This window comes from Triturus cristatus, chromosome 5_2, assembly GCF_964204655.1.
Source record: "Triturus cristatus chromosome 5_2, aTriCri1.1, whole genome shotgun sequence".
Classification (NCBI taxonomy): Eukaryota; Metazoa; Chordata; class Amphibia; order Caudata; family Salamandridae; genus Triturus; species Triturus cristatus.
Window position 1 is genome coordinate 624286321 of NC_140588.1, and position 22118 is coordinate 624308438.

Genomic DNA, 22118 nt, shown 5'->3' on the forward strand with positions numbered 1-22118 from the left:
GCCAGCATACTTTGGTAAGATTCCAGAAGCTCATAGGTGACCTGGGTGTTCCACTTGCCCCTGAAAAGACAGTGGGCCCGAGCACAGTTTTGTCTTTTCATGGGATTGAGCTAGATTTGAAAAAAATGGAGGCATGGCTGCCACTGGACAAAAAAGAAGTTATGTGATCATTGTTGACCAACATGTTGGCTAGACAAAAGATGAAGGTGGGGGAAGGTCAACATGCCATACTTTTGATTGGGTCACATCAACTTTGCCTGTAGGGTGGTCAGGGCAGGGAGGACATTCTGTAGGAGGCTAGGCTTAGCTCTCACAGGGGAATTCCTGCCACACCATCACGTACACCTATGGGCCGGGGTCAAAGAGGACCTCAGGACATTGGGATTTTTTTTTAATTCCTTCAATGGAATTCCATTGGCCCGGCAGGTCGATCTTGACTGGGATGTACAGATATTCTCGGACGCAGCTAGAGGTCTGGGCTTCGGCTTGTTTTGGCAGGGTCGCTGGTACACAGAGGAATGGCCTGCCCAGTGGAAGGCAGGAGGAAGAAGCATTGAGTTCTTGGAACTATTTCCACTAGTGGTAGCAATTACACGGTGGTGAGCAGAGTTGGCACACTGGAGGGTGCTGTTTTGTGTAGAAATGAAATTGAATGAAAACAAAATTGATGAAGCACAACTGCTACCCGAGGGTGTCAAGACGCTAGCTGAGAAAGAAAAACTGAAGAACTGCATTGAGAAAAGAATTATAGTTGGAAAGCAACGTTTTGGGTGCCTTCCTGAACACTAACAAATCAGTTTAGTATTTCAGTTTCAGGGGAAGGGAATTATAAAGTCTGGTTTTGCATACCAAGAAGCGTCTACCTCCCCAACTGGCCTTTTTGTATTTGGGTCCTACCAGATTATTTGCTGAAGCAGACTACAGTGGTCTGTGATCTAACAGGAGTATACCATTGGAAACTCTGCCTAAGGAACTCCAGGCCAGTTCCGTGGAGTTCTTTGAACACAAAGCCTTGAAAATAATGTGCTTTCAGGTTCGATAGCCAGTGTAGGCATTTTAGGGGAGGAGAGGCAGATTCTTGCTTAGGGATGCCTAAAAGCAATCGAGCCGCCGCATTCTGAATGACTTGTATTTGCTCAAGCATATTTTTCCGATATTAACGAACAGGGCATTACAATAGTCAACCTCAGATAGAATATTGGCTGAAGTCACCATTTATTTTTTAGGTGTTTCGGTAAGTAGGGGAAGATCTTTTTAAGAAGTTTGAGCATGAATAAGGATGCAGAGGTGATGGTATTGATGAGGCTGTCCCACAAGAGATGACTATCAAAGGTAACTCTCAAATTCTTCACCTTACTTACAGGTGTGGGGAGAGATCCTAGTGCTTGTGGCCACGTGAAGGTGACCAAAATTAGATATTGCTTCCAAAGAGTAGAACCTCTGTTTTGTTAGTATTAAGATTTAAGCAGTTTGATGCCATCCAATTTCCGACCTCAAGCAGGCAGTTGTGGAAGCGCATGGCAGTAAAGGTAGGGTTGCTGGTCACGGATATCATGATTTGGGTGTTTCAGCGTAAAACACCACTAAGAACCCAAGGGATTGAATCGATTTCGCCAACGGTGCCACATACACACAGAAATGTATAGGGGTCAATGACGAGCCATGGGGAACCCCACAGGGAAGAGTGAAGGATGGTGAATTTAAGTTCTCCAGAGCCACACATTTTTCTCTATCACTAAGAAAGGATTTTAGCAATGATAGTGCTCGGCCTTGGATCCCGATCGAAGCAAGGTGGTCAAGTAGCATGATGTGATTGACAGTGTTGAATGCAGTGGAGAGATCTAAAAGTGCCAAAGCAGCATTGCCTCTAGCATCTACTGTTTGTCTGACCTGTTCTGAAGCAGTGATCAAGGCAAGTTTGGTACTATGATGGCTCGTGAAAGAGAACTGGGTTGGGTCAAGATGTCCATGTGTCATAAGCCACTTACCTGGAACCTAAATGATTCCAATGTCGCGGCAACGCTAGTTCCCGAATCCTCCTGAAACCTGCCCTTGGTTTACAGGACACACTGTTCCGGTGGCGAGTCCCTGGGGAGCAACTTTGCAGCAGCCATTCACACCAGTCTGAAGAATGGTACTGGCAGATATGGTACCTATAAACAAACAAATAATAAGGTTTTATTCTAGTATTGACCATAGAGGCTCCTTTATCAAAATATTCGAAACCGTAGTGAGCATGATTTCAGCATCAAACCCACAAGCAAATTTGGATGGGGTTAGCTCCACCCAAGTCCTCTCAAGCAGAGCCCTGCCAACAGTATGTACAAGTTTAACAAAACTCTCTCCTTTTCTTCATGTTCTTTTCTCCATCCAGGTGCAAGACTAATGCAGGACGGTCTTTGTGGTGAGGTTGAAGAGGAAGGATCAAGGGATCTGGCAAGACAGAGTCCTGGGAGCCAGGAAAGAGGTACGTGGCAGGCAAAGAGGCTAAGCGAAGGGGAGGAGTGTTGACTGTCTTTAAATATGACTACTTTAGAATGTTCATAAAGGTCACATTCTAATTGTTTGTAACAAGTAACAGGTGCAGATAATTAACTTGATGAGGCTGTCTTCTAAAAGGTGCTCTAAAATGTTCACAAAGGTCGCGTTCTAATTGCTTTAGCAAGGAACAGGTGCAGATGATTAATTTGATAAGGCTGTCTTCTAGAAGGTATTTTAGAATGTTCACAAAGGTCGCATTCTAATTGCCTATAGCAAGGAACAGCTGCAGCGGATTCATTTGATGAGAGTTGTCTTACGGAAGATTCACTCTGAGGTCATCTATGTTTGTTTCTTAATGCTTTTTCTGGTGGATTTTCTGGATGTTTCCATGGTGCTTGAAACCTGATCTTGTACATGCATGGTAAAACATTTGTAAAAGCTATTAAGCCTTTTCAAACAAACCGAGGAACACCAGCTGCAGCTAGCTATTACCAACAGTATGTAATATGGTCAAAAGTCAATGTAGAAGACATTGTTCATTCATAAGTGTTGGGAGGAATGATATGAGTCATGTTGGTATACTGTTCTAGTCAAGATAGGTGAGCTGTGCCAGGAATTCGGACACCATGGGTCTCTATGAGGGTGTTAATTTTCATGTTCATCCCCTTTTCCACCCTTTTGGCGGGGAAGGGCAGTCTGTATAAAAGGCTTGTAGTTATTTGGGTTTGTAGCATCTAAGTTTTTTTTTTCAGCAGCGGGAGGACTGATGCCTATTTCCATTTGGTGGGGAGTCGTACATTATGTTAAAAAGAGTCAGGCAACATGGCTGTAGTACAAGTGGTGAACAGACAGTCAGAAAGTAATATAAAGGTGCTAAATTTGTTGTCTGTCTTTATGCTGGGTTCCTTGCAGCATGAAATCTCTTTCAGGGCACAGCATGTGCCAGGGATAGACAAAGACATTGCTGATGCTTAGTCTTGTTTCCAGTGGGAGAGATTCTGTGGACTGGCCAGGGGAGCAGAGAGATGCAAGACACCTGGACCAGTAGAGCTGTGGTCAGTAGGTGTTGGAAAGTGCCCCTTTTAGACATGGTTAGCCACAGTTTTTTGTTTTGAAAATGATGTATTTTCGTCTGGAATTGCCTAGGGTAACTGCAAATCAGGTCTCCTTTGCCAGAAGCTCTTTCCGTAAACTGTACCTTTGTTTCCCAATTGGCACAACTTTAGTACCCCTTGTAAGTCCCTAGAAAATGGTACCACTCGTAACTAGGAAATTGGCACTGAAGAGGAACCCCCAGGGTAGATTGTGCCACCCTAGGGTTCCCTAACCAAGGCCATCCCAGACTACGTGCCTTCCTGCAGACAAAACTGAAGAGTCAACATGGCACACATCCAAGTGTGCCGCGCCCACAAACACAAAATGAACAGTAGACGGACAGAATGCTGAACAAATCAAACATTCACCCCCAATCACAAATTTGGCTATAATCCATCATTTATTTGCTCGCCATGCCACTAAACCCATATCTGTGACTGTGTGTGAATGGGTACATTGTTCAGCATTCCGTCCATCATTAGTTCTTTTTGCATTTGTCACCCTAAGTGGGAAGGGTATACCTAGACATGAGTCCCGTGCTCACTGTGCCACTGGATTCAAGCTAACCTGACTGATGAGGGGTAATACCCTGAAACCAGTCCCAGGATGCTTGTTTTCTGTCTAGGAAGGACCTTCCCTGGCAGTTCGGGCTAGACTGTTGCCATGAGGAGCAGGGTCAAGACTGATTTGCATATAGCTGGGTCCAAACTGAGGTGGTGTGGTGAGTAAACAATTGATGGATTAAACCCAGATCTGTGACTGAGGGTGAATGTTTGCATTGTTCCTTAGTGTGGTTGGCGACTGGTCTATGCTAGCCTGTCACCACCAGACAGAGTTTTGACCTAATGGGGTGAGCACCAGTGCGCTCTGAAGTTCAGAACAAAGCCTGTCCTGGGCGGAGGTGTTCGCACCTTCCCCCTGTCAGTAAGAACTATCCTTAGTAGGAAGCTTTAAAGGCCTTGCCACCTTCGGAACGTGACCCCTGCCTCTCCTGATAGGAGGAGACAGGTGGGAAAACTTCAAAAGAATAGGCGGGATACCCCCGCCAACTCCACCCCTCAGGTTTAGGTGGCAAGGCGAGGCACATTTTTCAGTGCCCACTGTCCTGAAGATGGTTGGACTTCCCCAATCAGAGCTAGGGCTATGTCCCCTCCCACAGGAGATAGGCACATTAGAGGGTGTTGACACCCAAGGTAAGAGGCCCTTTGGCCACTACCTGTCACTCCCCTAAATGTAGTATTTAGGTGGCATCCCCAGACCCTGAATTTAGATTCCAGGAACACAAGGAGAAGATGATTAAAGAAACGCAGTTTGACTGAGAATTGCATGCCTCGTGGTTGACTATGGGCGCAAACTCCTGCCTGCTGCCATAGAACTCGACAATCACCATTCTCCAGCTCCTCTCATCACTGTATGGCCCCCACAAACCCCAGAGGCCCCCCACCACTTCGCAGATCACTGAAGAACTCCCTCGGGGTAGAGGTACTATTTCCCTGCAAATTCAGGTCTCCAAAACAGCAAAGTCCAGTTAACGTTGTCCAGCTCTCCAGCCCGACCGGCGTCTTCAAGTGCCATCTGAAAGTTCACTTGCTCTGTAGGGTCAACTCGGACACTGCACTAAGTCCTGAAGCCCCAGGACCCACCTGAGCTGCATGGCACAAACACTCAGAGTTTAGGACCCCTTTCTGCAAAAGATGACAAAGCCGAGTCCAGGAGGACTACAAGTTTGTAGCCAGCCAGTACCCGACTAAGAACTTCAGTACTCTGGTGAACCACTGCTGCAGTGGTGCAGCAGCTCCAGAATTGTAGCCCCAAGGTGCCATCTCCTGACCACAAGGAGGACATCATGCTGTTGGGCCTCTAGTGTTCCAATTCCTTTAAGAGATATGTGTCCACCCCTTGGGCAAAGGGCAGTGTGACAGTGCTCTGTGTGTGAATATTTACTGTTGTTTTTGTTACAGGTACGGTTGCGGAACCAGTGATGAAGAAAGTATCAATCTGGTTAGTAGGACATTCCTTCATCCAATGGGCGGAGCGGCAGGTTGCTCAGGTGGGACATGGTACTAAATTGGGATTAGACCGACGCTTGTTTCCTGTTACTTAGTACAGTAAGGGATGGTCTCAGTAAACAATACTATAAACAAGGAATTACGATAAACAAGTCCTCACAATACGTAAAAAACAATACATACAATCAATAACTGAGCAGTGTTATTTAATCACACCCTCATATTTACAAATATATATAGAACACATTTAGGTTATATTGACATTGTGCCCGGAAGAAGAGAAAGGCGGATGGGGAAAGTGGGTGATTTTTGCGAGGATTGAGTGTTATAGACAGGTAAGAAAATTGGTGCAATCAACCGATTCACATTAAGCGTCTAATATGGCTTATTATTTCGCCACTATTACACACAAGTTTGCACAGCTGTTACTAGCCAAGCCACACAGTGAAACACAGTAAGAAATATCCGTAGTTTGAAGGCTGGTTTTAAACAGAAGTGTTGAAGTTTCGACCCAAGAAAAACGTAGGTTATTGTCCACCTTACATAGGGGTCTTCCTCAGGACTGTGAAGGGGGAACAAGGCCATATAAATCAGATCAGCTGTATTCATCAACTTAGGTCACTAGTTAAAAATCTAAACAAGCGGAGAGGAGATTGGAAAATATTAACCGAAAGAAAGGAGGGGGGAGACCTCGCAACATCTAAACTGATTCAGAAACATGGACCACCGCCCAAAGCGTTCACCAATTTACCTGCTCTGCTCCCAGAAGTGCATCATACGAGGGCACTCGACCTAGGGAGAGAGGGAAACGGTGCATAAACATTAGTGGCAACATCCACTTCAGCATGGGAAATGTGACCGGGACAGCCTCTAAAAAAACTAGGAACTCACCGCTCCTCGGTGGTCCCGTCTCAGTCAATGGCGACGTCGTGCACAAACTAATTTAATTGTCGCCCTACTCTCAATCGCCATGAAGAAGAATTTCTTTCTCTTTCAAGGGAGTTTCTACCTACAGACCAAGGTAGTGGCGATGGGGGCAGCATTCGCACCAGACTTAGCTATCATTTTCATGGATGACTTCGAACGAAGATATGTTCTCAATGCAATTAACCCTTATCACAACCAGGTCACGATGTGGAGAAGATACATCGACGAAGTGTTGATACTGTGGTCAGGTACCAGAGGGAAACTGGGCTCCTTTCATAACTGGCTCAATCAACAAAGTCAGGATATTCAATTTACGATGCAGTCTGACACCAACCGGATTGATTTTCTTGATATTACAATTTTTAATGAAGAGAACAGACTATCTACCACCTTGTACCGAAAACCAGCACAGCGGAACTCACTCTTACGATACAATAGCCACCACCCCAGCGGATTAAGCGACAACTTGCCAGTGGGCCAATTTTTGCATATCCACAGGAATTGCTCGAGAAAAGACGACTACATGATAGAGTCTGAAGATTTGAGTAAACGACTACTGGAGAGAGGCTATCCCAAACGGTTGATAAAGAGAGCACAAAAGAGGGCTTGGTATAGCCCTCGTGAAGTCTTACTCACTGTGAAGGACAGGAGTGACAACAGCCTCCAAAGGCCGATCTGTGTGACCACATACTGCACCCAGAGCAATGCCATCAGGAGCATATCGGACGATATTGAACAACCCACCCCACCGATGCATTCTTTCAGGAAAGCGAAGAGCGTCAGGGACCATGTGGTTCACTCTTTTCTGGAGAGTCCAGAAACACCATCCTTACAAACCTTTTGGAATCTACCGGTAACACTAGGACACTTCATATGTGGACAGTGCAATGCTTGCAAAATGACCATTCAACCAAGCGATTTACGTACAAACACCATACCATTGATTTGAAGTAACTTACAAACTGCAACACCAGTAACGTGATTTACTGCATCACATGCCCCTGCGGGCTTATCTATGTAGGTCACACCCAGCAAAAAATCAAAGCACGGATACTTCAACATTGCAGCAAAGTAAGGTGTGATGTCCAGGGGGCACCATTGGTGGAACATTTCAAAACTGCGACACATGGACCGGGGGAACTCCAATGGATTGTTCTTGAGAAGGTGACCCTTGGCCCGAGAGGAGGAAACATGGGGTCAGTCCTCAATATCAGGGAGGGGAAGTGGATGACCCGCTTTGACTCATTAAGTAATGGACTTAATGAACAAGACTCAAGCCATGCTCAGTTAGCGTGCCTATTGATGGAGCGGGTAGTACAACATTTTGTATACCTCCCCTATTCTGCATGAAAATACTAATTAGATAATCTATTAACTATAATATTATTAAACGAGTTTGCATGTTTATTAATCAACATTATTAACATTCGAATTACACGTGGGATTTGCATTTGCATGGCCAAAATAACCTTTATGATTAACATCTGTACGCATATTAACAGTTGTATAAGTGGTAATTAGAATATAGCATGATATATGTTGCTTTTGTAATGTTGCCCAAGAGGAGGACCGAAAAGGTGAATATAATGGCTTTAAATGTTGCTATATGCTAGATAAATACAAGCACATAAAGGGATTAGTAAGGGGTTAACATTAGATTTATTACTTCCATCTATTAATTACTCTTTTGTGTTTGTTTCGCTTAAGTTAGCATTTGGGCCTAAATTCAAGATGGCCGTTGACACCACACGACGAAGTGGCCACTGTCCCATGAGGCGCGGCATGAGCTACGCATGAGCAAGAATTCTCCTAAACCTTGTCACTACCTTTGGTTCGACATGTACCAGAGCAAGGACAGAGTGGGCAACCAGCCAAGCCTAGAGAACAATCAACCTTACCATAAAACCAGAAAAAGCTGACTTTGGACAATCTCATGACATCGCCCCTTGAACTGAAATGAAAACTAAAACTTGACATCGGACGATCTCAACCAGCCAATCACGACTGTCCAAAATTATTATATTGTATCTTCTGTACTACATTTTATTATAAAAGAAGTAGTAGAATAGAGAGGGATACCTCCTCCATCTTCATTTTCTTCTTACAGACGCTTTGGCTGACACTGACGCTGATGCTGACGTTCAGGCTGATGCTGGCGCTGATGTTTGGGACTGTAACATGCCGAGCTAAGAACTATTGAGCTTTGGCTTGCTTTCGGACAATTTACATCAAAATTATGCAGAGCCAATGAATTAGAGGACTCCAAATAGCCAGATTAGGTAAATATGAAGTTCTGCGATTTACTGAAAATTTGATATAAAACTTTCTAAACTTTGACGAAACAAATGCGTACTAAAATCCTTATGAAATTTAGATAAATAATTATTGATTAACGAGAATTCATGAGTCATGAGTTTCATTTAAAAGATAGATTCTGAAGTCTTTTTTTTATTTATTTTTTTATTCGAAACCGTTAGCACACAATAAAATACAAACAAGGGCCTACAACCACCAGGGCCGGCCGCTATAGAGCCAGAGGGCCCGCAATATAACGCCACACAGTCCGTCGAACCATAGGCAAGGCGCCCGGCAGTTCGTAAGCACATGTAACAGGCCGTGGCCGCAGGCCAGGAGCAATTGAAAACAACAGTTTCATTTTGTATTAAATATAAAACACACTCAAGGCAATGAGAGTCCGAAGTAGCAGCGTGCTCTACCCGGGACGGGGAATAACATATAGTGTCCAAAGCAGTTCCTGTCCGGAAGCTGTAGAGGGGGGCAATGGGAAAACAAAGCATGAAGCACACCTCAAGCCCTCCCGCGGAACGCGCGGCAAGGGGGTCAGAGCAATATCGACCTCTAATGGCAGAGGCGGGGTGCAGATACGTCCCCGATATAGATTCCACGGACCCCATACCCTAGTCCATTTCCCTGGCTTACCTCTCGCCACATACGCCGTCTTTTCCCTAAACATACACCAGTCCATATTCTCCTTCCATACGTCAATCGTGGGCGGCCTCGGGGAGCCCCATAGCTGTGCAATGTTACGCTTAGCCACCATGTACCCCAAGGTCACCCACTGCGTCTGTGCCGCATTACAATCATTCGGTTCCCAGACATTCAACAAACACCTCCTAGCCTCTGGCAACAGGGCCACATGCGTGACCCCCTCCAGTACTGTGTGGATACCGTTCCAGAATCGCACAACCTCCGAACATTCCCACAAGATATGAAGAAACGTGCCCGGCAGGCCACATCCACGCTTACACAATCCATCCATCGAATAACCCATACGCAGCAAACCGGGCCCTGTGACATACACTCTATGGAGGATCTTCAGCTGTACAAACCGTAGGCGGGCCGGGATCGCCACCTCTTTCGGGGAGGCCACCGCCGATACCCAGTCCTCATCATCCAATTCCAAGCCATCGCCCGTCCACGCCTCCCTCAAACGGAGTAGCAAGTCCGCACGATTGTTAATGAGTTTCTTATAAATCAGGGAAATAGTGCTGTCGGGCACATAGCCATCCAACACTCTATCCTCCAGTGGGGAATACTCAGGGATAGCAGTAGCATCCGGAAAGACCGAACAAAGTGCATGGTAGACTTGAGCATACCGGAGGTACTCTCTATCGTTTAATTTATATTCAATTTTAAGCATTTCGAACGTTTTGAAAGCTCCCTTCGCCCACAGATCACCCACCTTACATATACCAATCATATCCCATTTCTCAAAGCCTTTCGATCTCCACAAACAGCCCAACCGCCCAGAAGCATACAACGGCGTCGCCCGAGTCAAGCGATCCCTCCACCCCATCGCAGCATTCGCCGTGTGCCACACGTGCACCGCCACCTGCGTGGGTCCCGTCAACCGCATGTCCTGGGTCACCGAGTACAGCGCCCTATTATAGTCTCCACCCGGAAGCAGGAGTTTATCCATCTCAAAGGCCGGGTTTAAAGCAGGACCATATATCCCGTGGTTCACCGCCGCCAAATGAGACGCCCAATAGTATCGTTTAATATCGGGAAGGGCGACCCCCCCATCATACCAAGGGAGCGTCAACTTAGCGAGAGCAATCCGCGGCCGCCCGTCCCAAAACAGTTGGCGCTGAAGACCCTCCACCTCCCGGAAATAACGGGCCGGCACGACATCAAGGGTATTTTGCAAGGCATACAAGAAACGAGGCAGCGACATCATTTTAAACAATGCCGCCCGTCCGAGCGGCGAGAGCGGAAGTCGCCGCCATCTCGCTACGTCGGCCTTCAACCGCTGGAGGGGAGGCAGAAGGTTTCGCTCATAGCGAACCGCGGGGTCCAGTGAGATAAAGATTCCCAAATATTTGAACCCCAGGGTAACAATCTGAGCTGGGCAACCCCGCGGCAGCAGGGGGGCATCCCCCGAGAGGACGTAGATGCACGACTTGGCCCAGTTGATGACCAGGCCAGAGTTGCGGCCAAAAGAATTCAGCACGTCCACCAATACAATTAGCGACTGCCGGGGAGACGTGAGATACAGAAGGATATCATCCGCGTAAAGGGAGACACGGTCTTCGAATTCCGGCGTCCATCTAATGCCTCGCAACGACGGCTCCCAACGCAACCAGGTGGCGAGAGGCTCCAAAGAAAGTGCAAAGAGAAGGGGTGATAGCGGACACCCCTGCCGCGTACCTCTCCCCAGTGCGAAGGGAGCCGACGCCCTACCATTCACTACCACCTGAGCCAGTGGGTCAGCGTATAGTAATTTTACCCAACCAATAAACTCCGGGCCGAACCCAAATTTCGCCAACACGGCCCAAATATATGGCCACTCCAAAGTGTTGAATGCCATAGTAGCATCCAAAGATGCCAAGATGGCCGGCTCACGTATGAATTCCGCTCTAGCAAGCACGCCGTGTAACCGCCTCAGATTTAGAGCGGTATTCCGATGGGGTATAAAACCAGACTGATCCTGATGAATCGCCCACGACCCGAACCAGTCGGTTAGCCAACACTTTAGCCAGAATTTTGGGTTCTGCGTTCAACAGAGAAATGGGCCTATAGGAGGCGCAGCGATCTCGCGGCTTCCCCTCTTTGTGTATCACAACTATGCTGGCGAGGCGTTGGTCAGGGGGGAGGAAGCCCGCCGCACGGGCCGCCAAAAACATGTCTCGAAGATATGGTGCTATCTTATCGGGACGCAACTTGTAGAGTTCGATGGGAAGACCATTGGGACCCACCGCTTTACCCGAAGCAATCGAACGAGTGGCCAAAGCGATCTCATCTGATGACAACTTCGCCTCCATCAACACCGCGTCTGCCTCCGATAGGGTTGGCAATGTGATGTCTCTAAGCAGGCTATGGGAATCCTCCTCCGAGCGCAACGAGACCGGAGAGTATACTCCGCGGAAATGAACTGCGAAGCAGTCAACGATCTCAACCGGGTCAGTCACACGCACTCCATCACTCCTCTCCACAACGGGCACCACCCTGCTAGCTCTCTCTTTCCTATCCAACCAAGTGATCAGTTTTCCGGCCTTATCCCCCACATCATACAACCGCCCTTGCTGCTCTCTGCTCATCTCTTTAGCCGCTTCCGTGACTAACGCTCTGTAATCTGACTGTTTGAGGCTGAGAACATGCAATTTCTCCTCAGTAACCCCACTCTCTAAGTCCTCCTCCATTACAGCTATTTCCGCTTCCAGGCGGACCACCTCCGCTCTCTCGCACTTCTTAGTATGGGAGATAAGGGACAAGGCCTGCCCCCTGACCACTACCTTATAAGCCTCCCATAGGGAGACGGCCGACGACACCGACCCCACGTTATCAGTGAAGTAGTGATCAGTGGACTTGACCAACTCCGCGCGGATCTTAGGGTTACGAAGATACCAGGTGTTAATGGGTGCCACTCTCCCCTCTGCCCCAGAGACTACCCTCAGCTGCAACCATAGAGGGGAATGGTCAGAGATACCTCGGGCTAAATGACGCACTTCCCCAATCATTCCAGCTTGGGTCGCCGGCATAAGCATATAATCAAGTCTCGAGAGACTCCCATGGGCCCCCGAGTGAAAGGTGTATTGCGCCTGTCCCGGATGCATCAATCTCCAGCAATCTACAAGTCCCAGAGTGTCCAAAAAAAACCCCAACCAGGCCTGAGCCCTAGGGAGATCCCTGGGAGGGTGGCGGTCCTCCAATCCGGAGACAACGGCATTAAAATCACCACCCAACACCAAACCCCCCCAGGGAGTCCCAGGACCAAACGCCCCAAATCAGCAAACGTAGCCGTTTGTAACCCCGGAGGTACATACACAGCCACGAGCGACACAGTCCTGCCCTCCCATCTCCCCACCAGCGCCACATATCGCCCCCTATCATCGTGAAGCACCTCGTCCACTTCCAATGGGAGAGAGGCCCTAACCAGAATGCCCACTCCCCTAGAGCCAGAAGTAAAACCAGAGTGAGCGGCAAGGCGATAGCCCCTCCTATTCAGAGCCTGGAAAGAGTTCCCAATCAAATGTGTCTCCTGCAGGAAAACAATGTCGGGCGAGGCTCGTTTCAAGAACTGCAACACCACCCCGCGCTTGATCCTGTCCCCCAGACCGTTCACATTCCACGAAAGGATTCTCAATCCCCTACCCCCCATTACACTCCCGCACATGATACCCACATCCCGGAGAGCACAACCCAGAGAGTTCAGCAGAAAACTTCACATTGCCTTGCAAAACAAGAATACAACCATCCCCAACAACCCCCCTCCCCCACAATCCCAAAACAACAACTCCCCCCTCCCTGCACCCCTGCTTGAGCCCAAACAGCCCCCCCAACTTGCAGTGTGCCTGTCGCCCTAACCTATACCACAAAAAGAACCCCAGAAGGAGGAAAGGACCCCAATAAGCTCCCCACAACCCCCAGGCACTTGAAGGGCATGATGTACCAGATTAAAGTACAATTGAGCCAAGGTACAAAACCTCGCCAGTCTAGTCAATCGCCAGGAACCAAGTTCTAGTCCCGCTCCACCACATCCCGTTCGTTTTCCGCCGTCCGACTGTCTCGGTCCCGTCCCCGCGGCAGAGCATCCAACCAGTCTCCAGCTGCCTCCGGCCGGTCAAAAAAGTGGGAACGACCCTGGAACTCAACCCGCAACCTCGCCGGGAATAGCATCGCGTATTTCAACTCCATATCTCTCAAGCGCCGTTTCACACCCAAAAATCCCAGCCGCTGTTTCTGGACCGCTTGCGTGAAGTCCGGATAGAAGCTGACATTGGAGTTCTCAAACTTCAGCGGCCCTGCCACCCTCGATGCCTGAAGGATAGCATCTCTATCTCGAAAGTTGAAAAGGCGGGCAATTATAGGCCTCGGGGGAGCACCCACTTTGGGCGCACCACCCGGAATCCTATGGGCCCGCTCCACCGCAAAGAACTTGCTCAATCCCTTGGGCGCGAGATGATTGATCACCAGATCCTCCACAAATAGATCCGCGGCAGATTCCTCCGATCTTTCCGGCACTCCGATGATACGAACGTTATTGCGTCTAGCCCTGCTTTCAGAGTCCTCAAGTCGACGATCCGTCTGGTCACTGGCCTGCCGCAGCCGGCGGACCTCCGTCTGCAGGGCTGCCACATCCACAGTTAGGCTCGACGCCGCTTGAGACAAAGAGTCAACCCGATCGTTGGTTTTGGACAGGTCTGCCCTGACCAAATTCACATCAATAAGGACCGCGTCCAATTTATGCGCCAGGGTATCAAACCGCTGACCCACCGCAGCCTTCATCTCCTCAATGGCGCCCATAACGTCCTGCAGGGTCAATTCTGACGATGGGCCCGAAACCTCTTTAGCCCTCTCAGGCAATTTATGCAAGCCACTGGGGGACCCCTTCGGTTGCGCATACCGATCCACATTGTTGGCCTGTGCATAGGATCCCCTCCGGGTTGACTTGGGTTTCGACTTGTCACCGTCTAGTCTAGTCGCCGTCGTCCGGAGGCCACCAAAGTTGGCACTCGTCGAAGCCGGGGACAGGAACCAGTTGGCCAAGTCAGTCGAACACTGCAGTCGCGGGCAGGAAATCCGTGTGTAGCCCGAAAGTCAGGCCAGACACTCCGCCGTCCGCTCTTCTCTGAAACACCGAGGTCCCTCAGCCGATCTCAAAAGGACAGACTCGAAAACGAAAGTGAAAGTGCGGGGTACGCGGCGAGTCAGGCTCAGCATGCCGCTGTTGTTCACTTCGTACCCGGGCACCCACCAACTCGAGATCGGGACCTAGGCAACAGCAGGCCGCAATCTTCGGAGGGCGACCATTCGGGCTCCCGGCGTCCGATCTGAATTTGGAAAACGGGTGGCACCTCAGCGCGGATGCATCAGCAAAAGCCCATCAAGTTTACCAGGATTTAGTCAGGATAGACGTGGGAGGTTGCGGAGGCCCTCGAGAGCCGTAAGCCTAGCGGCCATCTTGGTTGCGCGCTAGGCTCCTCCCTGATTCTGAAGTCTTAAATGTGTTTTAGCTGGTTCTAAATCACCATCAACCAATCCAACTAATTTGGTCCATTTGACCGAAGTGGGAGGAGTGCCTTGATGTTTAGGATTAAGGATCTATAGGCGAAAGGGCATTAATGTATATTTTGTAAATGACTTTTCCTTCCCTATAGGTTATAAGGTGTTTCCCGCACATGTCCGGTGCTTGAATCACTCATCCCTCCTGTGTGCAGACTCTTGAATAGGTTGTGTGAGTGTTGGTGTTATGGGCCCCACCAATGAATGCATGCATGAATGAGTGTGTGTGACGACGGGTCTGCGACGCAGGGAGGATACCGGTATATGTTGTTCCCCATTTCAGAATGAGGTTGTGGCCCCTTACTAATTTACTCACCGAGTATATCCCGCAATGGGTCTGTCGCCATGACTTTAATGTGTTACACTTTCCTTGATGAAATGTATTTTGCTTAATACCAAGGTTAATCTGTACGGTTACATATGCAATGGGTCTGTCGCCATGACTTTAATGTGTTACACTTCCCTTGATGAAATGTATTTTGCTTAATACCAAGGTTAATCTGTATGGTTATATATTCTTAACTGTGTGGGTAAGACAATAACCCCAACGTGTAGAAATGTAGCTTATACTTTGTTGGCTCAATATGTGGCCTACCCAGTACAATGTATCTTCATTGTCCCAATGTATTGAAATCTGTCTGTGACATCACATGCTTAATTTATTACACTAGTATTGGAAATGTCCTTCCTATGCAGCAATAATGGATATACTTTCCATTTAATTAGGGGTTCCCTTTCTAGAAAATAATGGTACTTTGATACACTCTTCTTTGTTATCATTAATTCCTCTTTTTAAATATACGAGCACGAGCCCCTTCTTAAACGTGGCTGAGTCTATTGTCCCTTTCCATGCCAAGGACGGTAACGCAGTGATGCTGCTTGTACAGCATCCAGCGCCAGCGAGCAGTACGTGCGGTCCATGATAGGGGACACGTACGCATTTATAAGTATAATCGGGAGACCGGCTCGGTTCCCTTGTTTCCTTTGAGCTAGCTGGCAGCGTACTGACGGTAAACGCATCTGAGCAACACACTCCGTTTTTAGGTCTCGCATAGGGCAGCGCATGCGCTGCCTCTCCGAGGCATTAAGTAATTTGTAAATGTGTTGAATCTCCGCCTACTGCAGCTCTTTGTCAGTAATTGGTTCCTGAGCTTGTCTGTTTTAGTGTGTTGGTTTCTGACAGGCTAATGCCCTTTGTCGATCAGCCTTTACTTTTTTAAGAACGCCCACACAGCACCGCCTAACTACAGTAAACATGCTTTATGTGGCATGAAGTGTTCCAGTTGGAACTCTTTTGTTTCTTTTCGTGGCTATTGCTGAAAGAGTTTAGCTGTGTTTAGTTTGAGGCATTGGAATGAAGTGAATTGGGTCAGTAGCGTGTTTTATTATTATAGCTGTGTTTACTTTGAATTGGGTCCATAGCGTGTTTTATTAGCTGTGTTTTCTTTCAGGCATTGGAATGGAGTGAATTGGCTCCGTACTTTTAGTGTACGATGGTCCGTTTCTGCTATTTATTTTGTTTTCATTTTTTTTTTCAGAACAGTTGCACTGTTATTTAGCGCGTTTTACTTATGTAACTAGAAGGGTTTAGCTGTGTTATTTTGCTGCATTGGAATGGAGTGATTTGGCTCGTACTTTTAGTGTACGATGTTCCTTTTTCTGCTTTTTTGCTTATTTTTATTTATTTTCCCGGGAGAGTTGCATTGCTATTTAGAGCGTTTTGATTTATTTTCCCGGGAGTTTGGCTGTTTTTTTACTTTGTGGCATTGGAATGGAAAAGACCTTTCGCATCACTCTGTGTCTTCATTTGCATCTCTTTGAGGCTGGGAACGAAGAGATTACAATCTATACTGCCCATCTTAATGTACTTCATTATCTTGGCCTGGTTTCGGTTCTCAGCTGTCACAAACAAGTTGACGCTTGACACCATACCAGACTTTCTGTCTTCCGATTTTTTTACCCTTTTCACACATTATTCCCAATTGAAGGGCACTGCGAAGTGGCTGTGTGCGCGTAGCGTGGATGCGGGTAGGAAACCCTTGAATAATAGTGTACATGGGCGCAATGCTTCAGGCTCTTTTATAGTTGTGCCTTGTGCCTTTATGAATATATAACAAATGGCACACCATGTACTGACTTCGTAAGGATAGCAGGATGATTTGATGTGTGAATGAAGTCCCGTAAATATACGATCATACTTGATATCAGCAGCGAGCCTGAAGCGTGTTGATGTGTAAAATGGTATACATTTGCCCAAAACAAACGTTTCTTATTTACAACTGTTCTCGTGTTATAAGGAACATCAGTTTAGCCTTTGGTGCTGTTTTGTTGTTGTAACCACATGGGCTCACTGTTTTCGGGTGTTTTATACTTGCAAGCTCTAACTTTATTAATCCCTCTCGAATCTCATCCCATGTTCTAAGTATGTAAAGACGGCAGGATGATTTCATGTTACAATTTCGTGCTGTAACTATACTATCGCAGCTGATGTTAGCAGTGAGCGTGAAAATTTATCATTTTGTAGACAAGCACGCCGTCGTGCATAAAACTAAACATTTGTATTTGAAACTATGCTTGTCTTATAGTGTATATGGGCTCAGTGCTGCAGGCATTTTTTTTAGTTGTAACTTCTGCCCTTATTAATTCTCAATAAATGTCACATTATATTCAAAGTGTGTAAGGATAGCAGGATGAGCTGAGATAACAATTACGTGCTGACATTATACTATCACACCTGATGTAATCTGCGAGTTTTGCGAGCATTGGAATGGAGTGATTTGGGTCGTAATTACTATCGCAGCTGATGTTAGCAGCGAGCGTGAAAATTCGTGATTTTGTAGACAAGCACGCCGTCGTGCTTAAAACTCAGCATTTGTATTTGAAAATATGTTTGTCTTATAGTGTATATGGGCTCAGTGCTGCAGGCAGTTTTTTTAATTGTAACTTCTGCCCTTATTAATTCTCAATAAATGTCACATTATATTCCAAGTGTGTAAGGATAGCAGGATGAGCTGAGATAACAATTACGTGCTGACATTATACTATCACACCTGATGTAATCTGCGAGTTTTGCGAGCATTGGAATAGAGTTATTTGGGTCGTAATTACTATTGCAGCTGATGTTAGCAGCGAGCGTGAAAATTCCTGATTTTGTAGACAAGCACGGCGTCGTGCTTAAAACTCAGCATTTGTATTTGGGAATATGCTCGTCTTATAGTGTATATGGGCTCAGTGCTGCAGGCAGTTTTTTTTAGTTGTAACTTGTGCCCTTATTAATTCTCAATAAATGTCACATTATATTCCAAGTGTGTAAGGATAGCAGGATGAGCTGAGATAACAATTACGAGCTGACATTATACTATCACACCTGATGTAATCTGCGAGATTTGCGAGCATTGGAATGGAGTGATTTGGGTCGTAATTACTATCGCAGCTGATGTTAGCAGCGAGCGTGAAAATTCCTGATTTTGTAGACAAGCACGCCGTCGTGCTTAAAACGCAGCATTTGTATTTGAAAATATGCTCGTCTTATAGTGTATATGGGCTCAATGCTGCAGGCAGTTTTTTTAGTTGTAACTTGTGCTCTTATTAATTTGAAATAAATGTCACATTATATTCCAAGTGTGTAAGGATAGCAGGATGAGCTGAGATCACAATTACGTGCTGACATTACACTATCACACCTGCTGTAATCTGCGAGTCTTGCGAGCATTGGAATGGAGTGATTTGGGTCCGTAGTTTTAGTGTGCGATGGTCCGTTTCTGCTATTTATTTTGTTTTAATTTATTTTTCCGGAAGAGTTGTACTGCTATTCAGGTCGTTGTATTTATTTTACTGGAAGGGTTTAGCTGTCTTTATTTTGCGGCATTGGAATGGAGTGATTTGGGTCGTAATTTTAGTGTACGATGGTCCGTTTCTGCTTTTGGGTTTATTTTTATTTATTTTCCCGGGAGTTTGGCTGTCTTCACTTTGCGGCATTGGAATGGAAAATACCTTTCGCATCACTCTGTGTCTTCATTTGCATGTCTTTGAAGCTGGGAACGAAGAGATTACAATCTATACTGCCCATCTTAATGTACTTCATTATCTTGGCCTGGTTTCGGTTCTCAGCTGTCACAAACAAGTTGACGCTTGACACCATACCAGACTTTCTGTCTTCCGATTTTTTTACCCTTTTCACACTTTATTCCCAATTGAAGGGCACTGCGAAGTGGCTGTGTGCGCCTAGCGTGGATGCGGGTAGGAAACCCTTGAATAATAGTGTACATGGGCGCAATGCTTCAGGCTCTTTTATAGTTGTGCCTTGTGCCTTTATGAATATATAACAAATGGCACACCATGTACTGACTTCGTAAGGATAACAGGATGATTTGATGTGTGAATGAAGTCCCGTAAATATACGACCATACTTGATATCAGCAGCGAGCATGAAGCGTGTTGATGTGTAAAATGGTATACATTTGCCCAAAACAAACGTTTCTTATTTACAACTGTGCTCGTGTTATAAGGAACATCACTTTAGCCTTTGGTGCTGTTTTGTTGTTGTAACCACATGGGCTCACTGTTTTCGGGTGTTTTATACTTGCAAGCTCTAACTTTATTAATCCCTCTCGAATCTCATCCCATGTTCTAAGTATGTAAAGACGGCAGGATGATTTCATGTTACAATTTCGTGCTGTAACTATACTATCGCAGCTGATGTTAGCAGTGAGCGTGAAAATTCATCATTTTGTAGACAAGCACGCCGTCGTGCATAAAACTAAACATTTGTATTTGAAACTATGCTTGTCTTATAGTGTATATGGGCTCAGTGCTGCAGGCATTTTTTTTAGTTGTAACTTCTGCCCTTATTAATTCTCAATAAATGTCACATTATATTCCAAGTGTGTAAGGATAGCAGGATGAGCTGAGATAACAATTACGTGCTGACATTATACTATCACACCTGATGTAATCTGCGAGTTTTGCGAGCATTGGAATGGAGTGATTTGGCTCGTAATTACTATTGCAGCTGATGTTAGCAGCGAGCGTGAAAATTTCTGATTTTGTAGACAAGCACGCCGTCGTGCTTAAAACTCAGCATTTGTATTTGAAAATATGCTCGTCTTATAGTGTATATGGGCTCAGTGCTGCAGGCAGTTTTTTTAGTTGTAACTTCTGCCCTTATTAATTCTCAATAAATGTCACATTATATTCCAAGTGTGTAAGGATAGCAGGATGAGCTGAGATAACAATTACGTGCTGACATTATACTATCACACCTGATGTAATCTGCGAGTTTTGCGAGCATTGGAATAGAGTTATTTGGGTCGTAATTACTATTGCAGCTGATGTTAGCAGCGAGCGTGAAAATTCCTGATTTTGTAGACAAGCACGGCGTCGTGCTTAAAACTCAGCATTTGTATTTGGGAATATGCTCGTCTTATAGTGTATATGGGCTCAGTGCTGCAGGCAGTTTTTTTTAGTTGTAACTTGTGCCCTTATTAATTCTCAATAAATGTCACATTATATTCCAAGTGTGTAAGGATAGCAGGATGAGCTGAGATAACAATTACGAGCTGACATTATACTATCACACCTGATGTAATCTGCGAGATTTGCGAGCATTGGAATGGAGTGATTTGGGTCGTAATTACTATCGCAGCTGATGTTAGCAGCGAGCGTGAAAATTCCTGATTTTGTAGACAAGCACGCCGTCGTGCTTAAAACGCAGCATTTGTATTTGAAAATATGCTCGTCTTATAGTGTATATGGGCTCAATGCTGCAGGCAGTTTTTTTAGTTGTAACTTGTGCTCTTATTAATTTGAAATAAATGTCACATTATATTCCAAGTGTGTAAGGATAGCAGGATGAGCTGAGATCACAATTACGTGCTGACATTACACTATCACACCTGCTGTAATCTGCGAGTCTTGCGAGCATTGGAATGGAGTGATTTGGGTCCGTAGTTTTAGTGTGCGATGGTCCGTTTCTGCTATTTATTTTGTTTTAATTTATTTTTCCGGAAGAGTTGTACTGCTATTCAGGTCGTTGTATTTATTTTACTGGAAGGGTTTAGCTGTCTTTATTTTGCGGCATTGGAATGGAGTGATTTGGGTCGTAATTTTAGTGTACGATGGTCCGTTTCTGCTTTTGGGTTTATTTTTATTTATTTTCCCGGGAGTTTGGCTGTCTTCACTTTGCGGCATTGGAATGGAAAATACCTTTCGCATCACTCTGTGTCTTCATTTGCATGTCTTTGAAGCTGGGAACGAAGAGATTACAATCTATACTGCCCATCTTAATGTACTTCATTATCTTGGCCTGGTTTCGGTTCTCAGCTGTCACAAACAAGTTGACGCTTGACACCATACCAGACTTTCTGTCTTCCGATTTTTTACCCTTTTCACACTTTATTCCCAATTGAAGGGCACTGCGAAGTGGCTGTGTGCGCCTAGCGTGGATGCGGGTAGGAAACCCTTGAATAATAGTGTACATGGGCGCAATGCTTCAGGCTCTTTTATAGTTGTGCCTTGTGCCTTTATGAATATATAACAAATGGCACACCATGTACTGACTTCGTAAGGATAACAGGATGATTTGATGTGTGAATGAAGTCCCGTAAATATACGACCATACTTGATATCAGCAGCGAGCATGAAGCGTGTTGATGTGTAAAATGGTATACATTTGCCCAAAACAAACGTTTCTTATTTACAACTGTGCTCGTGTTATAAGGAACATCACTTTAGCCTTTGGTGCTGTTTTGTTGTTGTAACCACATGGGCTCACTGTTTTCGGGTGTTTTATACTTGCAAGCTCTAACTTTATTAATCCCTCTCGAATCTCATCCCATGTTCTAAGTATGTAAAGACGGCAGGATGATTTCATGTTACAATTTCGTGCTGTAACTATACTATCGCAGCTGATGTTAGCAGTGAGCGTGAAAATTCATCATTTTGTAGACAAGCACGCCGTCGTGCATAAAACTAAACATTTGTATTTGAAACTATGCTTGTCTTATAGTGTATATGGGCTCAGTGCTGCAGGCATTTTTTTTAGTTGTAACTTCTGCCCTTATTAATTCTCAATAAATGTCACAT

General features: G+C 45.9%; 1 long non-coding RNA gene across 1 annotated transcript in view; it reads left to right on the forward strand.

Moving 5' to 3' along the window:
- Nucleotides 1-22118, forward strand: part of LOC146829100 (uncharacterized) — a 114573-nt gene that overhangs the window by 53570 nt on the left and 38885 nt on the right. Inside the window, exon 2 of the long non-coding RNA XR_014961908.1 lies at nt 2375-2467. This is a non-coding gene — a long non-coding RNA (uncharacterized LOC146829100). The remainder of the gene's footprint in view (nt 1-2374; nt 2468-22118) is intronic.